This window comes from Rhagoletis pomonella, unplaced genomic scaffold (assembly GCF_013731165.1).
Source record: "Rhagoletis pomonella isolate Grant_MI unplaced genomic scaffold, Rhpom_1.0 Rhpom_scaffold_00011, whole genome shotgun sequence".
Classification (NCBI taxonomy): domain Eukaryota; kingdom Metazoa; phylum Arthropoda; class Insecta; order Diptera; family Tephritidae; genus Rhagoletis; species Rhagoletis pomonella.
Window position 1 is genome coordinate 4,252,257 of NW_023458565.1, and position 19,412 is coordinate 4,271,668.

The 19,412-nt window shown below is 37.3% G+C and overlaps 1 protein-coding gene across 5 annotated transcripts in view; it reads right to left on the reverse strand.

Annotated features, from left to right (window-relative positions):
- LOC118747299 (translational regulator orb2-like) overlaps positions 1–19,412 on the reverse strand; it is a 165,744-nt gene that overhangs the window by 137,252 nt on the left and 9,080 nt on the right. The window contains exons 1-2 of one of the 5 annotated variants that reach the window (XM_036481307.1): positions 10,497–10,665; positions 9,588–10,299 (exon numbers count right to left, since the gene is read on the reverse strand). The exons of the other annotated variants lie outside the window; for them this stretch is intronic. The gene's annotated coding sequence lies outside the window, so the exon portion shown is untranslated. Of the gene's footprint in view, positions 1–9,587; positions 10,300–10,496; positions 10,666–19,412 lie in introns of those variants that run through there. 5 annotated transcript variants of the gene reach the window in all.

The following is a 19,412-nucleotide window of genomic DNA, read 5'->3' on the forward strand; positions in this document are numbered from 1 at the left end:
GTTATTATAAGGTTTTATAAGAGTATTGGCACAAAAAATTTTTCACAGTAAATACAAAAAATTGTATTTATTTCCGCTAATTTTTTATAAAAATATGATTCATACTACAATTAAAACAAATAAAATATAACTTCTAGAATTTGTTCAAAACTCAGGAAAGTTCAATAAATTTGCGTACAGATTTGCAACTTTTTAAACAGATTTTTTTTTTGTATTTTTTCGAGTACGCAGATTTGTAGCCCAGTAAATTTCAGTACAATAAAATGCAAATTTATAGTACCTAGGACTGACTTACCGTTGATTTTGATCAATTTTTCGCGCACTTTCTTCCATAAAAAAAAAAAATAAAAAAAAAAACCTTGTATGGAAAAAAGGTGAAATACCCTCGACAAAAAAAATTCTCAAAAATCAATGGGATTTTTTGACAACTTTGGAACTTGCATTGCTTTATACTAAAATTTAATCGGCTACTAATCTGCATACTCGAATAATTATAAAAAATTTGATTAAAAAGTTGCAAATCTGCATGAAAATTTATTGAACTTTTCTGAGTTTTGCACAAATATTAGAAATAAAAATTGTATGTATGTACAGTTGCGTTCAACTAATTAAGAACGATCTTTCCCTGTGGAACCTGTAACACGTAGATAATTTAAAAAATACACGCGGAAGATGGCAAATAAAGATCCATCTGTAGTTTATGAAAAATAATGAAGCACATGAGCTGTCAACATCGTACGATTTCGTGAATTGAGGCCCCTTGGAAGGAATTTCAGGAAGAAGCTGTTGGTCTCTGGAGATTATAGAAAAATTTATTAGAGTTCGCAAAGAAAGACCGCCTCTGGACTCTTAGTGAATGGAAAATTGTACTGTTTTGTGATGAAGTAAAGCTAAATAGGACTCTACCAGATACAAAAAGAATATTCCACCAAACAAAATACAGAACCTGGGTCCGCTTTATACTATACCAACACTAAAATATGCCGACGGCATCACAATGCTTTGGCATGCTATGTATGTATGTACATATGTCATTCCGAGTAATTTAAGCAAGGCTGGTGTTGTGCAATTTCTTCCATATAAAGTATGTTCGACAATTACTTTTATATTGGAAGGAAACGCCTAGCTCAAACGTCAACAAAAAAAAATTATTAAAAATCGACCCGATTTTCTAGCGTTTAAAATTTTAAGTTTTATAATTTTTGTAAGATGTTTGAAATGTGGATTTATGTGGTGCTGGTTATCTAATGTGCTAGACTTTTATAAAAAGTTATAAACATTAAGTAAACAAAAGTAAAATAATCAAAACTGGTCCAAATGTCGCTTAACTTAATCAGCTGACCACAAGGGTATGTACATATTTACATTTATAACTGGACATTAACTGAAAAATATTGAGGGTAAGAATGAATACTTCTAGAAAGTGTTAAAATAAGAATACGTACTTGTTAATTATTGTTATTTTTTTCTTTTTTTCGCCTTTTCCAAAAATATCACTTAATATGCGCTTAGCAGTTAAACAAACAAGTATATATATGTACATACATATGTACATTAAAACAAAATATGTATAAACAAAAACAATGAATTGCGTCCCATACTTGAACTCATTTCGCCAATGACAGGTTATATTTAAGAAAAAAACCTGGTTTTCTCATTTGCACAACCTTACCTGTTAAATGGTATGTTGTGAACCAGATCTGCGAACTTATCGAAACACATTGGACGGTTTTTCGGTCGGCAGCAGCCACTGCAACAGCAAGTAGCACAGAAACAAAAATGAGGTAGTAACTGAAAAAAAGCAAATCAAAGCAGAACTGGCAAACTAGGCCATGTGCTGTTTTTACTTCACTTTATACTCTTCGGTTATACTAGCTTTTATTTCGGCTACTGCCTCTTCATCTTCTTTCTATCACTCCCACACACCAGCACCACAATGGCTAGCGATGCGTTATATGCTATGTACATATAGTCACAATGTGCTATGTGCTATTCGAGAGTATAAAAAAAAACTACAGTACTACATATGTACATACGTTGCATATACAGTGTTGGAAAAAATAATAGAAAGAACTTATTGAAAAATATTCAATCAATTATATCAACACTAGTTAAATATATTTCTTGGAATGGCGCACCCTGTACAAATATTAGTTAGCGGTTGTTCTTTCGCAAAACATTTTATTCTGCTAGTTTGTCTCATTTTCACTTTATGTGCCAGAGAGTGAACAATTGAATAGTTGCGTTTTGAAAAAATAATAGAAACAAAACGCGTTTGTTGATATTATTGCTTTTTAAAAGGTAAATTATTATTTTTTGAAGCATTTTTAAAGAATATTAACTAAATTAAAGTTATACTATAGGTTATTTAAACATAAAAAAGAATAAAATGGGCCGAGCTAAACCCAGCGCGGAAGAGGAGAAGAATTTAATAATATGTTTAAGAAAACAAGGAAATTCGATGAGTAAGATGCAGATATGGTGGACTGTTCCCAAAAGGTGTTCACTGCCCTTCATAGCGTAAAAAAACCAGAAATACGACCTAGAAAACGAAAAATGACTGCTGGCGATCAAAGGCGTTTAATTCGATATTGCAAAGCTAACCCTTTTCTGTCCTCAATAGAGCTGAAAATAGAATTGAATTTAAATGTAACAAGCCAAACCATTAAGAGCGAAATACACCACACAAGCGGCTTGTCAAACATTCTTCAAACCTACTTTTCCCATTTCGCCATACACCATGCAAACATGACTCGTTCAAGCAAAGAATTTTAGTTTTCTTCCAGTTCGCAATGCTAAATATTATGGTTTTCTTTCATTTTCCTCTCTTACGTCCTTACTCGGTGAAAATTTCGTTGCGAATGAGGCGATTTTGCTATACACAACGCAAGCGGTTTGATCAAACATCAACATGGCGGCCAGAAAATCAAAAAATTTTGATTTTTGCTCAAATTTCCCTCAAGCGGTTTGTCAAACCTTCAAACACCCCCATACACAGCACAAATGGCTTGAAGCAAAGGGAAATTTCGCTTGGTTTGTCAAACCGCTTGTGTGGTGTATTTCGCTCTTTAGGTACGGATTGGCAAAAGCTAAACTTCCAGCCAGAATCCCTAGAAAGGTACCGTTGCTGAGCGTTAAAAAAACAAAAACAACAGACTTGCTTTTGCCAGAAAACATATTTTCCGTCAAAATTGGAAAAATGTGGTGTAGTCTGATGAGACAAAAATGAATATGTTTGGATCAGATAGAATACAGTACGTAAAACGTTTACGAACACAGCCTTTGATCCACAATACACGAAAAAACGGTTAAGCACAGCTAGGGTTCCATTATGGTATCAGGCTGCTTCCCGGAGGAAGGCGTTGGTCCAATATTTTGGATAAAGAACAAAATGTGCGCGGTTGACTGTGTTAACATATTACAGACGATAGGCTTCCCTATGCTAAAGAGGAAATGCCATTGCGGTGGGAGTAACTGCAGGATAATGATCCTAAACATGCATCGAAACTGGTAAAGTAGTGGTTTAATAAGGAAAAAGTGCAAGTTATGGAGTGGCCGTCTCAATCGCCAGACCTCAACCCCCCCCCATTGAACACCTTTAGGCAGACTTAAAGAAGAGAACCGGACCTTTTAAAGCCAGCAATAAAGACGAATTGTGGCACCACATTGTAAAATCGTGGTATTCCATTCCGAAAAGTGTTTGTGCAAACTTCGTCAATTCGATACACCGAATATGCGAAGAGGTAATCAGGCAAGGCGGCGGTTCAATAAGCTATTAAAACAATAATATTTTTGTAAGAATTTTTTGATCAAAGTTTAAGTTAGAAATAATACTTTGCTTCTATATTTCTTCCAGGGCAAAATTAAAAATTGGGTCACAATTTATTTACGGCTTATTGCACTTGCAAAAGAAGTCTAGATTTTAATTAACGTAAACAAAATATACGATATCGTAATGTATTTAAAATGAAAGAGTTCTTCAAACAATAAAAAATATATGAAAGCAATACGTTTCTATTATTTTTTCCAACACTGTATGTGTACATAGGTATAGTATGTATACAAAATACAATGTGTATGTTTGTATTGGAGATAAATAGTACACATATGCACTTGATCTGCCAAAAAGTAGTTACTTTTTGCACCACAGCTCGTGGAAGCTTAGCAAAATTATTGGGTTACGAAGCGTCACAATGGGGTTGGCACTGCGCTCTGTGATACGACGGAATATTTTCTGATGTGTACATACAATAAAAAATAAAATAAATATAAAACAAAACAGCAAACATATTGCAGCCAAAATTTATACACATACATGCACCTGTGTATGCACAGATATGTATGCACACATCCATGCGTTCATACCAGAGATGCCAACTCTACTGAGACTAATTCCCCCAATACCTGACTATTTTAAATTTTGGAAAAGTTTGGCTTGGCACCGAAAACGAAGTCAGAAATGACACGAGTGAAAAGTGTCAATATTTATGCACAGTTGCAATTTCTTTAATATCCAAACAGTTCCACGAGGCAATTACGTTATGTTTTAAACCCATAACAGTGTAATAAAAATCTCCTTATTACAAGTTGTAATTTTATTAGTAATAGAAAAGTTCTAATAAAAAAAAATCGTTTGTATATTGAGTTCTCCCAAAATTTTAAGCCATTTCCCGATTCCTCCGAGAAATTCAAATTCCACCAAAATCGGGGAATTCTCCCCCGGGTGGCAACACTGGTTCCTAAATACATACATACATATTACAAACATGCATGCATATGTTCAAGCCAGCGAAGGAATTTACATTGCATACGCGCATGTTGTGCCAATTAAAAGGACATGGGATAAGAAAAATTGTGCATGTATACACAAAGCATGAGTAAAAAAAATTTACCATAATCCCACGTTCTGCTTATCCAAGGGGTGATTAAGAAGTAGCGCTACGTAGGGCTGGGAGTTCTGTCAGTATTTTGCGACTATCCGGATAATCGAATAATGTGTTGCTATTCGGATATCGGATATTCGCATCGAAAAACCAGTACTACTTAATTTTTAATAAAAAACGGCAGACTTCAATGCTCATATAAAAATTTATAAGAGTACCGTTAGTTTCTTCGTGATCTAATGATCGCAACAAAACCAAATTTATATGGTATCAACCTTGAGGTGTCGTCTTTCCAATAAAAACAAATTATCGAAAAGGTCCAGAGTAATCCGGTAGCATACACCCATGGCCAGAATAATAGAAACGACTTATTTTGAACAGTTTTGGTCCTATTTCTTTTGTTTATTTAATATTTATTATTTTTCTATAAAACAGCTCATTATCTAGGTTAGGTTAAGTTAGGTAAGCTTTATGCAAAAATTATAAACATTCTTCAAAGTTTCACCTAAATTTTCAACTTTTAATCAGATTTAATTGCTAAAAAATTGCGTTAATTTTTGGAATTTTTTTCGCACATTTTCTTCCATACAAAGTATATGTATTTGACAATTTTTTTGGATGGAAAAAATACAAATAAATTGTCGAACAAATTTTGTATGGAAGAAAATTAGTGTAACAATTGCCAAAAATCAACGCGAATTTTTAGTAACTTAAAATTTGCACTTATGAGAAGCTGCCTTTCATGGTTGAATGCCACTACACTACTGCGGCCACTAGTTAGCTGCAAAATTTAGCAAGCATTCTGGCACGCAGCAAAGGGTAAACTGCTTTAAATTAAACAAAGTTCCTCTACACGCGAAAGACAACCAATAATTAGTTTACAGGACTAAATAAATAAATACAAACTGTATACCTTAAGTCCTGCAAAAGTAAAAAAAAAACTCTTTGGTTTATGAGCGCGATTACGCGTGAGTGATTTTAAATTTCCTTACGCGCGCATCTCTACTTCAGAGGCCAGCAGACTACGTAAAATACTATCAATCAGGCCTAGCTATGTTGGATATCTCATCAAGGAAGATGGTGTTTGGACAACTACCAACAAAGAAACATAAGAGCTTCTAACATGAACGCACTTTCCGCGTGGCCTCCGCAGTAAAATCACCAACACTCGACTCGCACGCAACAATGATGACCTCCCAGCGATTACATATTATCAACGAGGAGAACATAAAACGTGTTATTAGCAGCTTCCAATCGTATAAGTGCCCGGGACCCTGGCGGAATTATTCCCGCTGATCTGCAGCATAAAGCGGAAATGATTGCACCCATACTCGTACCCTTTTTTGAGGCAGCGTTACGACCCACAAATGGGATAAGGTAAAAGTAGTTTTCATTCCCAAGGTAGGGGAAAAAAAGACTTAAACCCGATTATTTTTTGGTCTTTCTTGCTCAACTCCCTTCAGCGACTAGCAGAATGGCATATCAGAGACCAGGTGAGCATCAAACACTCGGGATCCCAGCATGCCTACAGTAAGGGAAGATCATATGAAACAGCACCCCACTCCCTAGTGCACACAATTAAAAGATCATTATACTATTATAGCTATAAAAATATGGAACAATTTGCGTCCACACTTATAACAGGTCAGACGAGAACAACTCCATTTAGGGCACTGTATGCCCTACTGAATTTTCTTCCGGTAGAACATGGCCTATTTGCCACAAGCGGTGCAGCAATTCGAATGGACGTTCCAAATAAATGGTCAAACACTAATTACGGTCAGGGTAGGATACTAACGTAGTTTTCGGGGCTTCCCGGATTGGTGAACTATGCGCTTCCAAACGCTGCTCCTAGTATAGCCTTTACGACCATCCTACACTCAAGAGTAGAGTGTATACAGTATTTTTTGGTAGAAACGAAATCACCATAACTGAAAGGTATGAAATTTGGAGTAAAAGCTTAGTTTTTATGCATACGGCCCATTGCCAACAAAAAGAAATTCAAGAATTAACGAGATTTTTTACCAACCTGAAACTTGCTCATGATTATACTAAAATTTAAAATAAACAAAAATTTGTCAAAATATCACGAGCCTATTAAGCAAAATTTTCTACCTTTGGTTATCTGATATACAATTTTTGGAGCAGTTTTGGTTGGATAATCATTTGCATAGTCTAATACATATACAGTCAGCGTCAAAACTATGAATACCCTGACGTTTTGACGACTTTATTTATTTGTATTTTTCAAACTAAATTTTTCTTAATTACAGAATTCAAGAAATACCAAAAAAATGTTAATCAAAATTTTCAACTTTTCAATCCGACTTTGAATATGCAATTTTGTAGCTCATTAGTAGCTATTTAGTATAATAATGTGTAAGTTTCAAGTCGCTAAAAATTACCGTTGATTTTTGACAATTTTTTGTCAAGCATGTTGCGCATTTTCTTCCAAATAACGCATGAACAAAAACTATTTTTAAACTAATTGATAAGTTGAAAATGTCGATGAAAATTTTTTAGTATTTAATGAATTTTCCCGAGTTCTATATGAAACTAAAAAAAAAAAAAAAATATTCTGCTGGTTTTTGCCGTTGAATGAACTATATTTTTATAAATATTTAAGAAAAATTTCGTATGGAAAATAAGTATACATAAATAAAATCGTTAAAACGTCAGGGTATAAATTTTTGTGACGCTGACTGTATCAACATACATGCACGGGACAGTCTTCGTGGTAGTATTATCTTGATTTATACCTTTCATACAACATGAAATGGTAGCATAACTATGTTCCGATGTTTGTAAGCACCAGAAGAAAAAGAGATGGACCCATGGAAATATATATGTACTTAAATTATCAGAACGTTGGGCTGAGTCGATCTAGCCATGTCTATCTGTTTGAACGGAATCTAGTCCTCAGTTTTCGAGATATCCGACTGAAACTCTATGATATATTAGTCATTTGTCGGAACCGCCAAAATCGGACCACTATAATATATAGTACCCATTCATTTGATTGTTCAGATATCAGATTTTTGATTATAACCCCGCCATTTATGCAGCTAGGAACATAAAATTTCGAACTATTTTTACTCAACAGAAAGCTTACAGGGAAAAGGACAAAAATATGGGGTCTTACTTTAAAACTTCTTGATTTGGACGGCTAGCACCGGGCAATTTCGTGAGCTATTAAAGTTCCCATTGTTTCGAAATATGATAAAATAAAGCGTATCTTGAATCCATGAGCTTTGTTAAATTTTCTACGCCTAAGTTGACAACCTCATTTTTCCACCTACTGTATCTATGCATATGTATGTACAAACGTGTAGGAATGTACTTTTTACTTGTGCACGTGACGTACGTGTATCGTTGGCTTAAGGGTTTAAATTTTGGCTATTGTGTTCAGTGAGAGCGTCTGAACTGCTCTGGTATTTGTACTTTATAATTGGAGCATCAAAATCGTAGCAGTTGGGGCTATGAAAATAGGGCAACACTTACGATTAGGCAGTAATTTACATACACATGAGAAAAAGTAGAGAATTTGCAGTGATATATGAATGTATGTATGTGCAAGTATAACATTTACATACATATACATATGTACATGCCTACAATGTTTATATGAATAATATTTTTGGACAAAATGCAATTAAGCAGATATTTTCATTAAAAAAGTTTACATTGCTAATATGGAGTAACTACATATCGTTAACTTAATTTAGAAAGGCTCTATCTCACATTTGTGTTCGTTCAAATATAGTTTGAAAAAGTTCTACAGTTGCGAATTTCGTCGATTTACTGGTTTTTATTAAACATAATATTTTGTGCAACGCTGTAATATTTGTTTCAAGTTTCTATTACATATATTGTGAGCTATTTGACTGATTTGGTATAAATCTGGATTCGAAATGAAAATGAGTTAGGGCCTTTCTATATTAAGGTAACGATATGTAGTATGTACGTAGGTAAATTATATAAACGACCAACATTTATTTAGGGCAGTTTGAATTTCGCAGCCCAGCTACAGTGCTGCCGAGGGCAACGGCAAGATCTTAAATCACTTTATGGAAAATAATTCGACTACTACATAAATTGATCTAACACCTAGTAAAGTCTTTAGATGTTCGTATACTACACATGTATGTATGTACGTACATATGTATGCATGTAAATAGCTGTGTTATTATACAACAATTTTTCCTCATTGTTTATTTGCTAAAGTTATTTATTCACGTTTTACCTGCACTCTGTCTGTGTTGTTCTCGTGGCTTCTCTGCCTTTGCTATGAGTGTACATACATATGTACATAGATATGTACATGCATACATATGTATGTAGTATATATTTTGCATTAGTTTTCTGGCAGATTTTATCAATTCTGCATTTTCTTTTGTTTCGTTACAGTTTCGTGCAATGTACATACATATGTACGTATGTTTGCGTTTCGTCATTATATAGTATATTTGTCTGATGTTGTTATTGGTTATTATTTGCCAATGAGCAATCTTTGTCTATGCGGCGGTAATTAATTTTTAAAAGAACAACACTGTGCCACTTGCCCATATATCTAATATTTAAGAAACCTACAGACATGTGTATGTACGAGTAAGTAAATAACTAGCCAAGTACACAAACGCACTCTGCGTTTTTAAAATAATCAGAGCTTGAAAGTAAGTTTTTTATAAAAGTTTTACGTGCTACCTTTAAACGCTGGGAGTAAGCTATTGTCCTTCAATGCTGAAAACCGTCCAGGTGAATTATGACAACAGCACTGGCGGCTCTATCGGCAGATACTTGTCCGTTGTGGAAGGTGGCGTTGACGACGGCGACGACAATTAAATGGCGCAGGATGTTGTTGCCTGTTTCATTTCCGGGGGAGCGCCACGACAGTGGCAGGAATGCTGCCTCCACCTGGCAGTTACTTAGTATAAATGTGCACTGCAATGTACACAAAATAGCAGCTACAATGGTAACTGTGTACGGTGCACCGTATGCTGGTCGTTTTAGTCGAATACTTCTTCCTTCACGTTGCTTATCTTCAGTGCTGGTATGCCAGCGAAGCCCAGAAGTAGCGCAAGGAGAGGTATTTGGCACTGCGAAACGCGATATCGATGGATTGTACCTACTATTCTCGTTTTCGTTCCAGTTTCGCTAATTTTATGCAAAGTTTTTCCAACAGCATGAAATTTCAGTACTCACTTAAATGCATAAAAAATTTCTTTTTTTTCTTTTTTCAAAAACTTAAGGATGGCATAGTAAAAAACGTTTGCGCAATCAACTCACTTCGCGTAATGCAAGAACTATTTCACGATTTGTAGTAATTTTTAGTTTTTTTTTTCAGGTAGAAAATTAAATATTCCTTTCAATGTTTTTCAATGTGAAAAAACGCGAAACAATTTTCTGCTTGGCTCCTCTGTTGAAATTTAAATTTAAATTGTAGAAAATTTAACAAATTTCTATTTAAACTCAATTTCCGGCTCAAGTAGTTTTCCTTATAGAGTTTTTATCGTTTTTTTTTACCGTATATTATGTAAGATTTGTGTTACAATTACTTTTGCAAGCTTGCATTTTTTTTTTTTTATTATTTTTACAATGAAAATTTTCACATACTTCCTCTTCAATTTTGGCGTAATCGCGTAGCTGTGACGTTATTTCTCTAAAATTTTCACCCGAACTGATTTTCCATTTTTCCGACCGTGCGCTCTGTGGCAGAATTGTAAGTTTTCGCTTGGCTTACGGTCGACATCGTCGCAGTTCAGCAGCGCTCGGTCGACGACGTCGTCATCTCTCATTTGTTGTTAACACAGTGAGTACCCAGTACACGCAATAGCACAACTTAGCGCAGGAAAAATCAATCTTTTTCGTCATTTCGCTTTTGCCTCGCATTCGTCCACTCAGGCGCTTTCACACACACACACACACGCACACATACTAGCTACCCCCGCTAACAGCGATTAAGCGCAGGCGATCCAACCACCCTATGAAAAAATGCAGTGAACGCATTTAGTATTCATTTCAAAAGATTGCCAAGCTTATTTTAGCTTTTATGTAAATTTAAAAGCAGCAAGAAGAAGACACTTGATACCAAGTCTACACTGTCTAGTGATGGGGACAGATGGGAGAGATACTAACGCACTATTTCATAAAGGTTGTCGCCATTACAAATCACACTAAAAGTGTAGAACTCGGGGAAATCATCTAACTTAAGGAAGTATCTTTTTTTAGACAGTTAGGGCTTTGTTATCGCCGTCCTTTACGCAGCACCATTGTAACTTAACGCCACAAACATCACTATTAATCATGGGCCTAACCAAAACCACACAAGTGTAGTACATACATATACAGTGACGGGCAAAACTGTAACATGGTGTAACACTTTTTAATTCAGCCATCGCTATCTTTCCAAGTTCTAACGACTTTCATACTTTTGTTGCATATTCTTGTTGGTACATCCCTACTCCCTCTCTCATATCGATTTGAAGTCAATACAACAACAATAAAAAAACCAGCAGACAAAAATGTAAATTAAGACAGATGTTACAGTTTTGCACTCATATATTTTTAAGAACTTTTTAACCATTTTCACGTAAAAAAAGAACTACTAACACAATGTTCAGTACCCTTTTGCTTGTTTCAGTTCCTGGATGCGATTTGGCATACCTTATTTGTATCTCTGTAAAAATTCTGGTGGTATATCCTCCCATATACCCTTAATTTGCTTTCACAGCTCATGTACTCGATTTTACGGACTTTGATACTTACTAAGCTATGCTTTTAGTTGATTTCGCAAATTTTCGATGAGATTCTTGTCCGCGGGTTGCGGAGGTCATTTCAAATTAGCAAATTTTTGGTTTTGTATCCTGGCTTTGCGAACATGTGCAGTGTGTTTTGAGTGATTTTTCAGCAGAAACTCTAATTTTTTCGACTACATCTTGTAAATTTTGTTGAAATATGAACAGATACTGTTCCTTACGCATAATGTGTACTAACGGACAAACAAAATTTTTTAAATACAACCCCAAACTATTATTGACCGACCACTGTTATTCACAGTTTGCCTTACATGCTGCGCATGGGCTTAATTTGGGTCTTTGATCCAAAACCAGGCCTGGTCATTTGAATGAAAGCGATTAATTTAGTCTTGTCAGACCAAATAACCTTCAATTGAAACTTAAAAATATGTTTTCTATTGCATTCTGAACGGCCTCACATATCCCAATAGGCAACGGTTCGGTTTTCGTGCGATGCAGCAAAACGCTACCACACTCGCACATGTATTTTGATCAAATTTGCTTTTTTCTTCTTTATGATTTTTGCGCCCAATTTGGCAATTCTTCACCTCGCTGTCTATTGATTTGCGTTAAAGTTTAATACCTTAAGCGCTTCTGTAATAGTGCCTGCATCGCTATTTGCTGCTAAGTTCACAAGATGTCGTACCCTTATATTTTTTGACAGACTTCCTTTGTCCTTGGGAACACTTTAGGCAAAATTTTTCTCAGTGTTAACATTTTCAAGTAGCAAATTCCACAATTTTTTACCACTTTTCGTGCTGTCCTGCCTTTCTGCAGTAAATCTAATATTTACATTTATGGTTCCTGATTAACTATGTTGTTTACTAGTGATCACTTCTTCAATAAATTACAATACAGAAAAAAGTCATCTGACTTCCAACTAAGTAAGAGAAAACTGTCAAATGCAAAACTGAGAGTGAGTTCAAAACTGTAACATCAGCCTTAATTTACATTTTTGGCTGCTGGTTTTTTTATTGTTGTTGTATTGACTTCAAATCGTTATGAGAGAGGGAGTAGGGATGTACCAACAAGAATATACAACAAAAGGATGAAAGTCGATAGAACTTGGAAATATAGCGGTGGCTGAAATAAAAAGTGTTACACCATGTTACAGTTTTGCTCGTCACTGTAAATGGTCGGCCCAAAAAGCTCGCGCATCTCTTCGCTTTCGACTAGGCAAGGTAACCGAATGAAATCTCTACTGTTCTTGTTGTTTCAGCATAAGAATTTTCCAAACAGCTTCAGGAAATGTTGCTGAAGCAGCGGTCCTTAGCCAGATTTAAACCTGGGTCGTTTCGTAGACCCGATCTTCGTCGGAAATCTCTACCCGGCCATCATGCTGCGCCGAGAACTCTGAAACTGACTTTCGCTAACGAATATGGATTTTGGCATGGGAAGAACGAACAAATTGATCTCACTAACTTCCGCGAAAACAACAAAAGGTGCGGCGCTATGCTATTACTTAGGCCCTCACAGCAACTAACCAAATTTCTGATGGGTACTTGTTACACCCGAGCGCACTTGTGCACAAGGGTATTTATTATAACTTTGTTCGCATAACGGTTCTTTGTAATAGGCAAAACGGATCCAGATAGATATAGACAAATGTATACATACATAAATGATCAGAATGAAAAGAGAAATCGATTAAGCCATGCCTGGCCGTCCGTCCGTCTGTGCCTGTACACGATAACTCCAGAAAAAATTGAGATGTGTCAACCAAATAGGTTGCCCTTTATCCAAGAAAGGTTGAGATTGAAAATGTGTAAAATCGGACAATAACCACGCCCACCTCCCATATAACGGTATTTTCGATATATGCAAAAACTACAATATTTTCACAAATACGGGATCAAAACTGTTTAAAGTTGGTTTTCAAAGTAGAATTTTGGCGTAAAGTAAGACAATTGTGAAATTTTTGGAAAATGGGCGAGGCACCGCCCACTTATAATGAAATGTTATATATCTGTAGCCCCTTCATCAATCCCCACCAAACTCGGTGCGAACATTGCTTAGAGCCTCACTAAGAAACCCGTTGAACATTTTTGAAATCAGATTATAACCACGCCCACCTCCCATACAACGGTAATTTACAGAAATACGAAAACTGTGATAAATTAGTAACTATTTAAGCTAATTTACTCAAAATCGATATATGCAATGACCTATTGGCAGAAAATGATATATAGGGAAATTCTTGGAAAATGGGTGTGGCACCGCCCACTTACGCCTACATATGTGTAGCTCGGTACCCGGTTTATCAATTTCTATCAAACTCGGCACGTTTTTCACACTTGGGGCAAAAAAAGCAATATGTTGAAAATTTTTGAAATCGGAATAAAATTACCGCCACTTACCATTTAACGGTAAATTTCAGAATTACGAAAACTCCGATATTTCAATTACTAAAGACCCCAACTTACAACAATCTCTTAACAAGACACAAGAATATTGATGTTTGTAAAATGGGCGTGGCACCACCACTTATGACTACATACATAAGTGTATATCGATAGGCGCCTTATCGATTTCCAACAAACTTGGTCCAATTATTTCAATCTATCATAGCATATTATCGAAACTGTTTCGATATCGGGAAAAATACTCTTGCTTATCATGCAGTTTACTGAAAGGTGAGAAATCGATATTTAATACATGCGCCGGGTATATAAAGTTCGGTTTCGCCCGAATTTATACTTCTTTACTTGTTTTCATGAGTATAGTTTTAATTTCGTATATCTCGATACCAAGTTCCAGTAGTCTACCGCAAATACTTCCAGAGGTATGCAGTATGAAAAATTCTGCTTGTATGGGAGATGCCACGCGCCTTTGTCTAATCGAGAGAAAACCTATCCAATTTTTATGTTGGGCAAAATGGCACCACACTGGCGAAATTTCATTAGGAAAATAAGTAGCCTCAACGACTATCACAAGAAAATTCACGATTTTCATAAAATACGCGAAATTCAGTTACAGTTGTAATTGGCACGTCTGAAAACCCGCAATCGCTCAAGAAGTAGTACCTCAATAAAAAATTTGATTTTATTCGAGTTGCACTAGAAATTACCTGCTTTTCTCAATTTTTGCGAGTAAATTCGGCATTTAAAAAGTTAGTTTGGTTATACATAAATACTAATTTACTGCGAATTACACATACATATGAGTAGATAGTATTCACGAAGGTATAGAAACAGGACTTGGTAGTGCAAAATGTCCCCATCTCAAAACATTTCCCTATGTGTGTGTGTTCTATTCTCTCTCTTCTTCTCTTCTATTTTTTTAACTTGACTGCAAAGTAACCTACGAAAATCTAGGACCATTCTTTTTATTCTACCAACGAAGGATGCTAAGCTTCGGTTGAAAACTCGCGTTAATGAAACACCACATTCTGATGGAAAATACGAGGGTTATAAATAGGGAAGACAAAAATATGCAAATGCATATTATGACACAAAATACATATTTTGGCGAAAAAGCATAAAAATGCTTAGAAGTGATTATTTTAGTAATAAGTTACTTAATTTTCGCATAACTTCATCTGACAATACCTTTGCGCAGACAGCCATGATTGCTGACGAGGTTTATTTAATTGGCAAAAAGAAAAGGCTGACAAACAATGGAAAGTCCCGTTATTTTCTAGTAGACAATTTTAATATACTCGTAAAAAGTGTTTGACTTGTAAAAATACACGCAAATAATTCTAAGTCGAAAATTTGTTAGTTCTATTGTTAGTTATTGTTTTCGTTGCATCAGCTTGCTCAAACTAGCTCCTAAAACGGGTATACAAAAATAAAACGTGCAGCTTCCATTGAGTTTGTCCATAGGCACAAAGGTATTAGCTGAGTGGAGTTAAGGGGCCTGTGAAGAGTACTCAGGTACGAATTCAAGTAACTTGCTGCAATGGCAATAGTGAAACTATTGTGATTCAAGTCTTCCGAGGCAGACGAAGCTCTGTACTGTCTCCCGGCGAATACCATTTATGGCCTGTCGGTATGTTGTCGGATCCAGAGGTTGCTATATGTCTGTTTGGGTGCCCACGTCGGTGACACCCTACTAGAACTTGCTTGCAGAGCATTCACCCGATCTTCATGATTCAAGTACTTGAATGAAATTCTTGCTCATTCTCTTTTGTGTTTTTTATTTGCTTTTACCACAGTATAGCTTTTACAACATGTCAAAAACAAAGCAAGAAAGTTCACACGACTTGACGGTACAGACGCATGCCTACTCGTCCCTTTTCTTATCAAAAAAAAAAAAACAGTCATTGTGTTATGCTCCCTGTCGGGGAGCATTTGAGCCTCATCGTGTAGATGGTGTTGTGGCGACCTCAGAAGGCATCCGGTCGCTGTCCGGAGTGCAGTGTTTCAGCAGGCCTGTAGCTTCGTCCTACTAATCCCCGGCGACCGCAAAAGCCCTGCGTATGTAGTTTAGAACCGGCCGGCCAATCGCCTTGTATGTGGCCAACAAAGTTTCTTTGCCTTTGCCCCAGATAATGCCGGATAATGACTTGCGGACCTTGTTGCGGCTCTGTACGCTATTTACAATTGCCGTTGTTTGCGCCGAAAAGGAGAGCAGACTATCGAAAGTAACTCCCAGAATGGTCGGGTTATGAACTGTCGGAATTTGTACGCCATGGACGTGAATTCCCAGCTGTAGTCTGACCTCCTTTGTCTAGGTGATAAAAAAAGTTGCCGAGCAGGGAGAGGGTTAGGCTCCTTGCAGTGAAGACGCGAGAAAGTTTGGACAGCTGGCCGTTTACATTCGAGCAGAAGTCATCAATTCTATTCCCAGACGCCAATATCGTCAGCATAAGAGACAATCCCTCTCGCTGTTGAGGGAGCTTTGAGATATAGTTTTTAAAGAGTAGCGGGGAAAGGACCGCCTGTTTAATCTTTCTGGGCTTGCTAGATAATTCGACGACCACGGTTTTAGTCCCTGTGGCGGAGAGTAAGCATCAATGCTACTAAAACTTTTATAGGGGCGGTTTCGGTTCAGGCCACGAGTTTTCTGGGTGCTGTTGTTGTGCTGTGCATTTTAGGGTATCCATTCTGATCCCTCGCTGGGATCAGGTGGTTCGCATAGTTCGGGAGTTGGAAGGCCGCAAGTGTCTTCGCTACTGGGGAAAGGAGAGTTATCGAACGAGATAAGACTCTCCCTTGTTGGACGGTTTCTCCGCTTTAAGCAGTGGGACCACCCTCCCTATTTTCCAGAAGTCCGGGATGATCAGAGTGGCCATAGACAGGTTTAGGACCTTGGGAAGGTAGTTTTCTCTCGCCAACCCAATTTCTTCAGCCTCAGCATGCAAATTCCGTCAGGTCCAATGGCTTTGGACGCTTTCACCTTCCCGATGGCTACCTGACCTCACCGCTGCACAGTGCGGCCGAATTCCAAAAGTGCGCCCGAAATTCGAGAAAATAAAGTTTCTAGATAGGCCTTTTTTTGACATTGAGTTGACTAAAGGGATCACCTAAGAAACGTAAACTGTTTACTGTAACGACCTGTGCCCTAATAAAGTGCAAGTTTAAAGAAGCTGGGACTTACGGTTGATTTTTGTGATTTTTTTTGTTGAAGGTGTTGCTCATTTTCCTTATATCATCGAACATACTTCGTATGGAAGAAAATAGCTGGCGCTGTCAACAAAAACAAAATCGCAAAAATCAACGGTAAGTCATAGCTACGTCAAACTTGCACTTTGTGGGACAAAAATTGGCTGGGCTATAAAACTGCATACTCAAAATCTTTATAAAAAATCGAATTAAGAAGCCCGAAATTTACCAGACGCCTTACTGGAGCCGCCATTTCGAAGTTTAAAATTCTGATAGCGGATTCGTAATTAGCGACCTCGAAAACGCCCAAGTACAAAATTTCGAATGCTTTCTTTAAACCTTCGAATTTTGGCGATACTTTTGAATTTCGGCCGCACTATGCACTGGTGAAAACAAGAGGCACACTGGGTGTTGGCAGTTTGTGCAGCCTTCTGGCCACACGACTTTTGGCTTTGTCCGCCGGAGAATGCAGCGTAAATTGTCGGCTAAAGTAGCTCGCGCATCGCTCCGAGTCCGACGAGGCGCGGTCGCCGAAAGAAATTTCGACTGTCGTCACGCTGCGTCGGGTTGGACAGTGACTTCACGGTTGACCTCACACCTATGGTAAATTTGCAGGTCTTCAAGTCCTCTTCCCACTTCTTCTGCTAATGTACGTTCAGAAGTGGCCGAATCTTCGTGTTGCGATCACTAATGCGGGGATTTCCGGGATCGGCCTGACGAAGGTTGTCATGTTCATCGGTTAGAACAGCCGCTTCGGCCGGAAAATTCGGACGGTGGTCCGAGTTACATCCCGCTGGGATGAAGCGGGCTGCAGCAGCAGTGACAACCCGTTCCCACGACAGTCGAGTCTGCGTAACCGAAACGACCCAGTTTTTTATCTGGCCAAGGACTATCACTCCAGCCACACTCCCCAAAAACTCTTTGTATTCGGTTACAACAACATGCAGTGACAACCCTGCGGAACTTACGTTCATCTACGGGAACGTCGGTTGGTGTGTAGAAGACAGAGAGGTTGCTTTCAATAACTTCTGCGAAGTCGTTCCAAAGTCGGCTGGTTTATCAACAGACATGACTATGCGCAGATGGTCTGATGCTAAGGTCAGCATAGGTCGCCATGATATGCTGCTTGTCAGACCAGTACTTACGATTGTTATGGCCTAGTGGGTGCGTCGGCGTTCATTGTGCAGAATGTCAAATCGTCTTGAATGTCAAAGATCGTGGTGTGCGTTAAGGTCGCCAACTACCATACACAAGCGTTACACTTGACTGACGTGGGGTTGTGGTGTAGTCGTCTCTGGCACACGCAGCAGGTGTAAGTTTCTCGTCCAGGGTTCGACTGGATGCCAGCGCTGAGCAGAAGAGTACGTAGCAGTTGTAGCCCTAGGGGCGAATAACTTCTGAGATATTTGCCCGATCTAAACGGGCTTAGATCGCCAAAGCAACAGCCCTTGGTCGGGTAAAACCCGAATCGTTCCGATGGGAATTGTCGCAAGTGTAAACTGCGTTGGTGTAAAGGACAGAGTGCTTTAAGCAAGCAAAAATATCTGCTGGCTAAAGTTATCGGTTTAGATGAATACCACTAATGTATTATTTTTTTACATTAACATTGAAATGCTATGCATTAAAAAGGACAGAATAAATTTCGAACGAACGCAAAGACGTTCAGGTAAGTACGTTTGTAAAAGAATAATTGTTATCTCACTTTTCTTTTCATATCTAAAGGTACTGGCCCAATACTGGCTTGCTTTGCTTGCTTCGCTGCGAGAAGTGTCAAAAATTATTTGGAATATACTAAAACGTATAAAGGCTGGCCAAATGGCAGCTTTTCTTCACTTGCTTTAAGCGCCTCAAATTTTCAAATAAGCAAATGTTTTATTTGAAAGCGTTTTGTAGGCTTTTGACAAATAGGTATGTTCCCGTTCAAAAAACCTAAATTCAAACAAAAATTTGCTAACTTAATTAAAGAAAAAAAGTCACAGAAAATGCAAGCAATTCGAAAGGACATAAAAATGGTTAGTTGTTCCCATATTTATATTTAACAAAAATATCGTTATCTTACAGTAAAAAGTTGCAAAACCCACTTTTACAAATTTTACACGAGAGGAAAAAACTTCTTATAGCTATTTTCTTCTAGTAAATCGCTTTTTTATGTAAGTTATAGTTTTTTAGTAAATGTAGATATATGTACA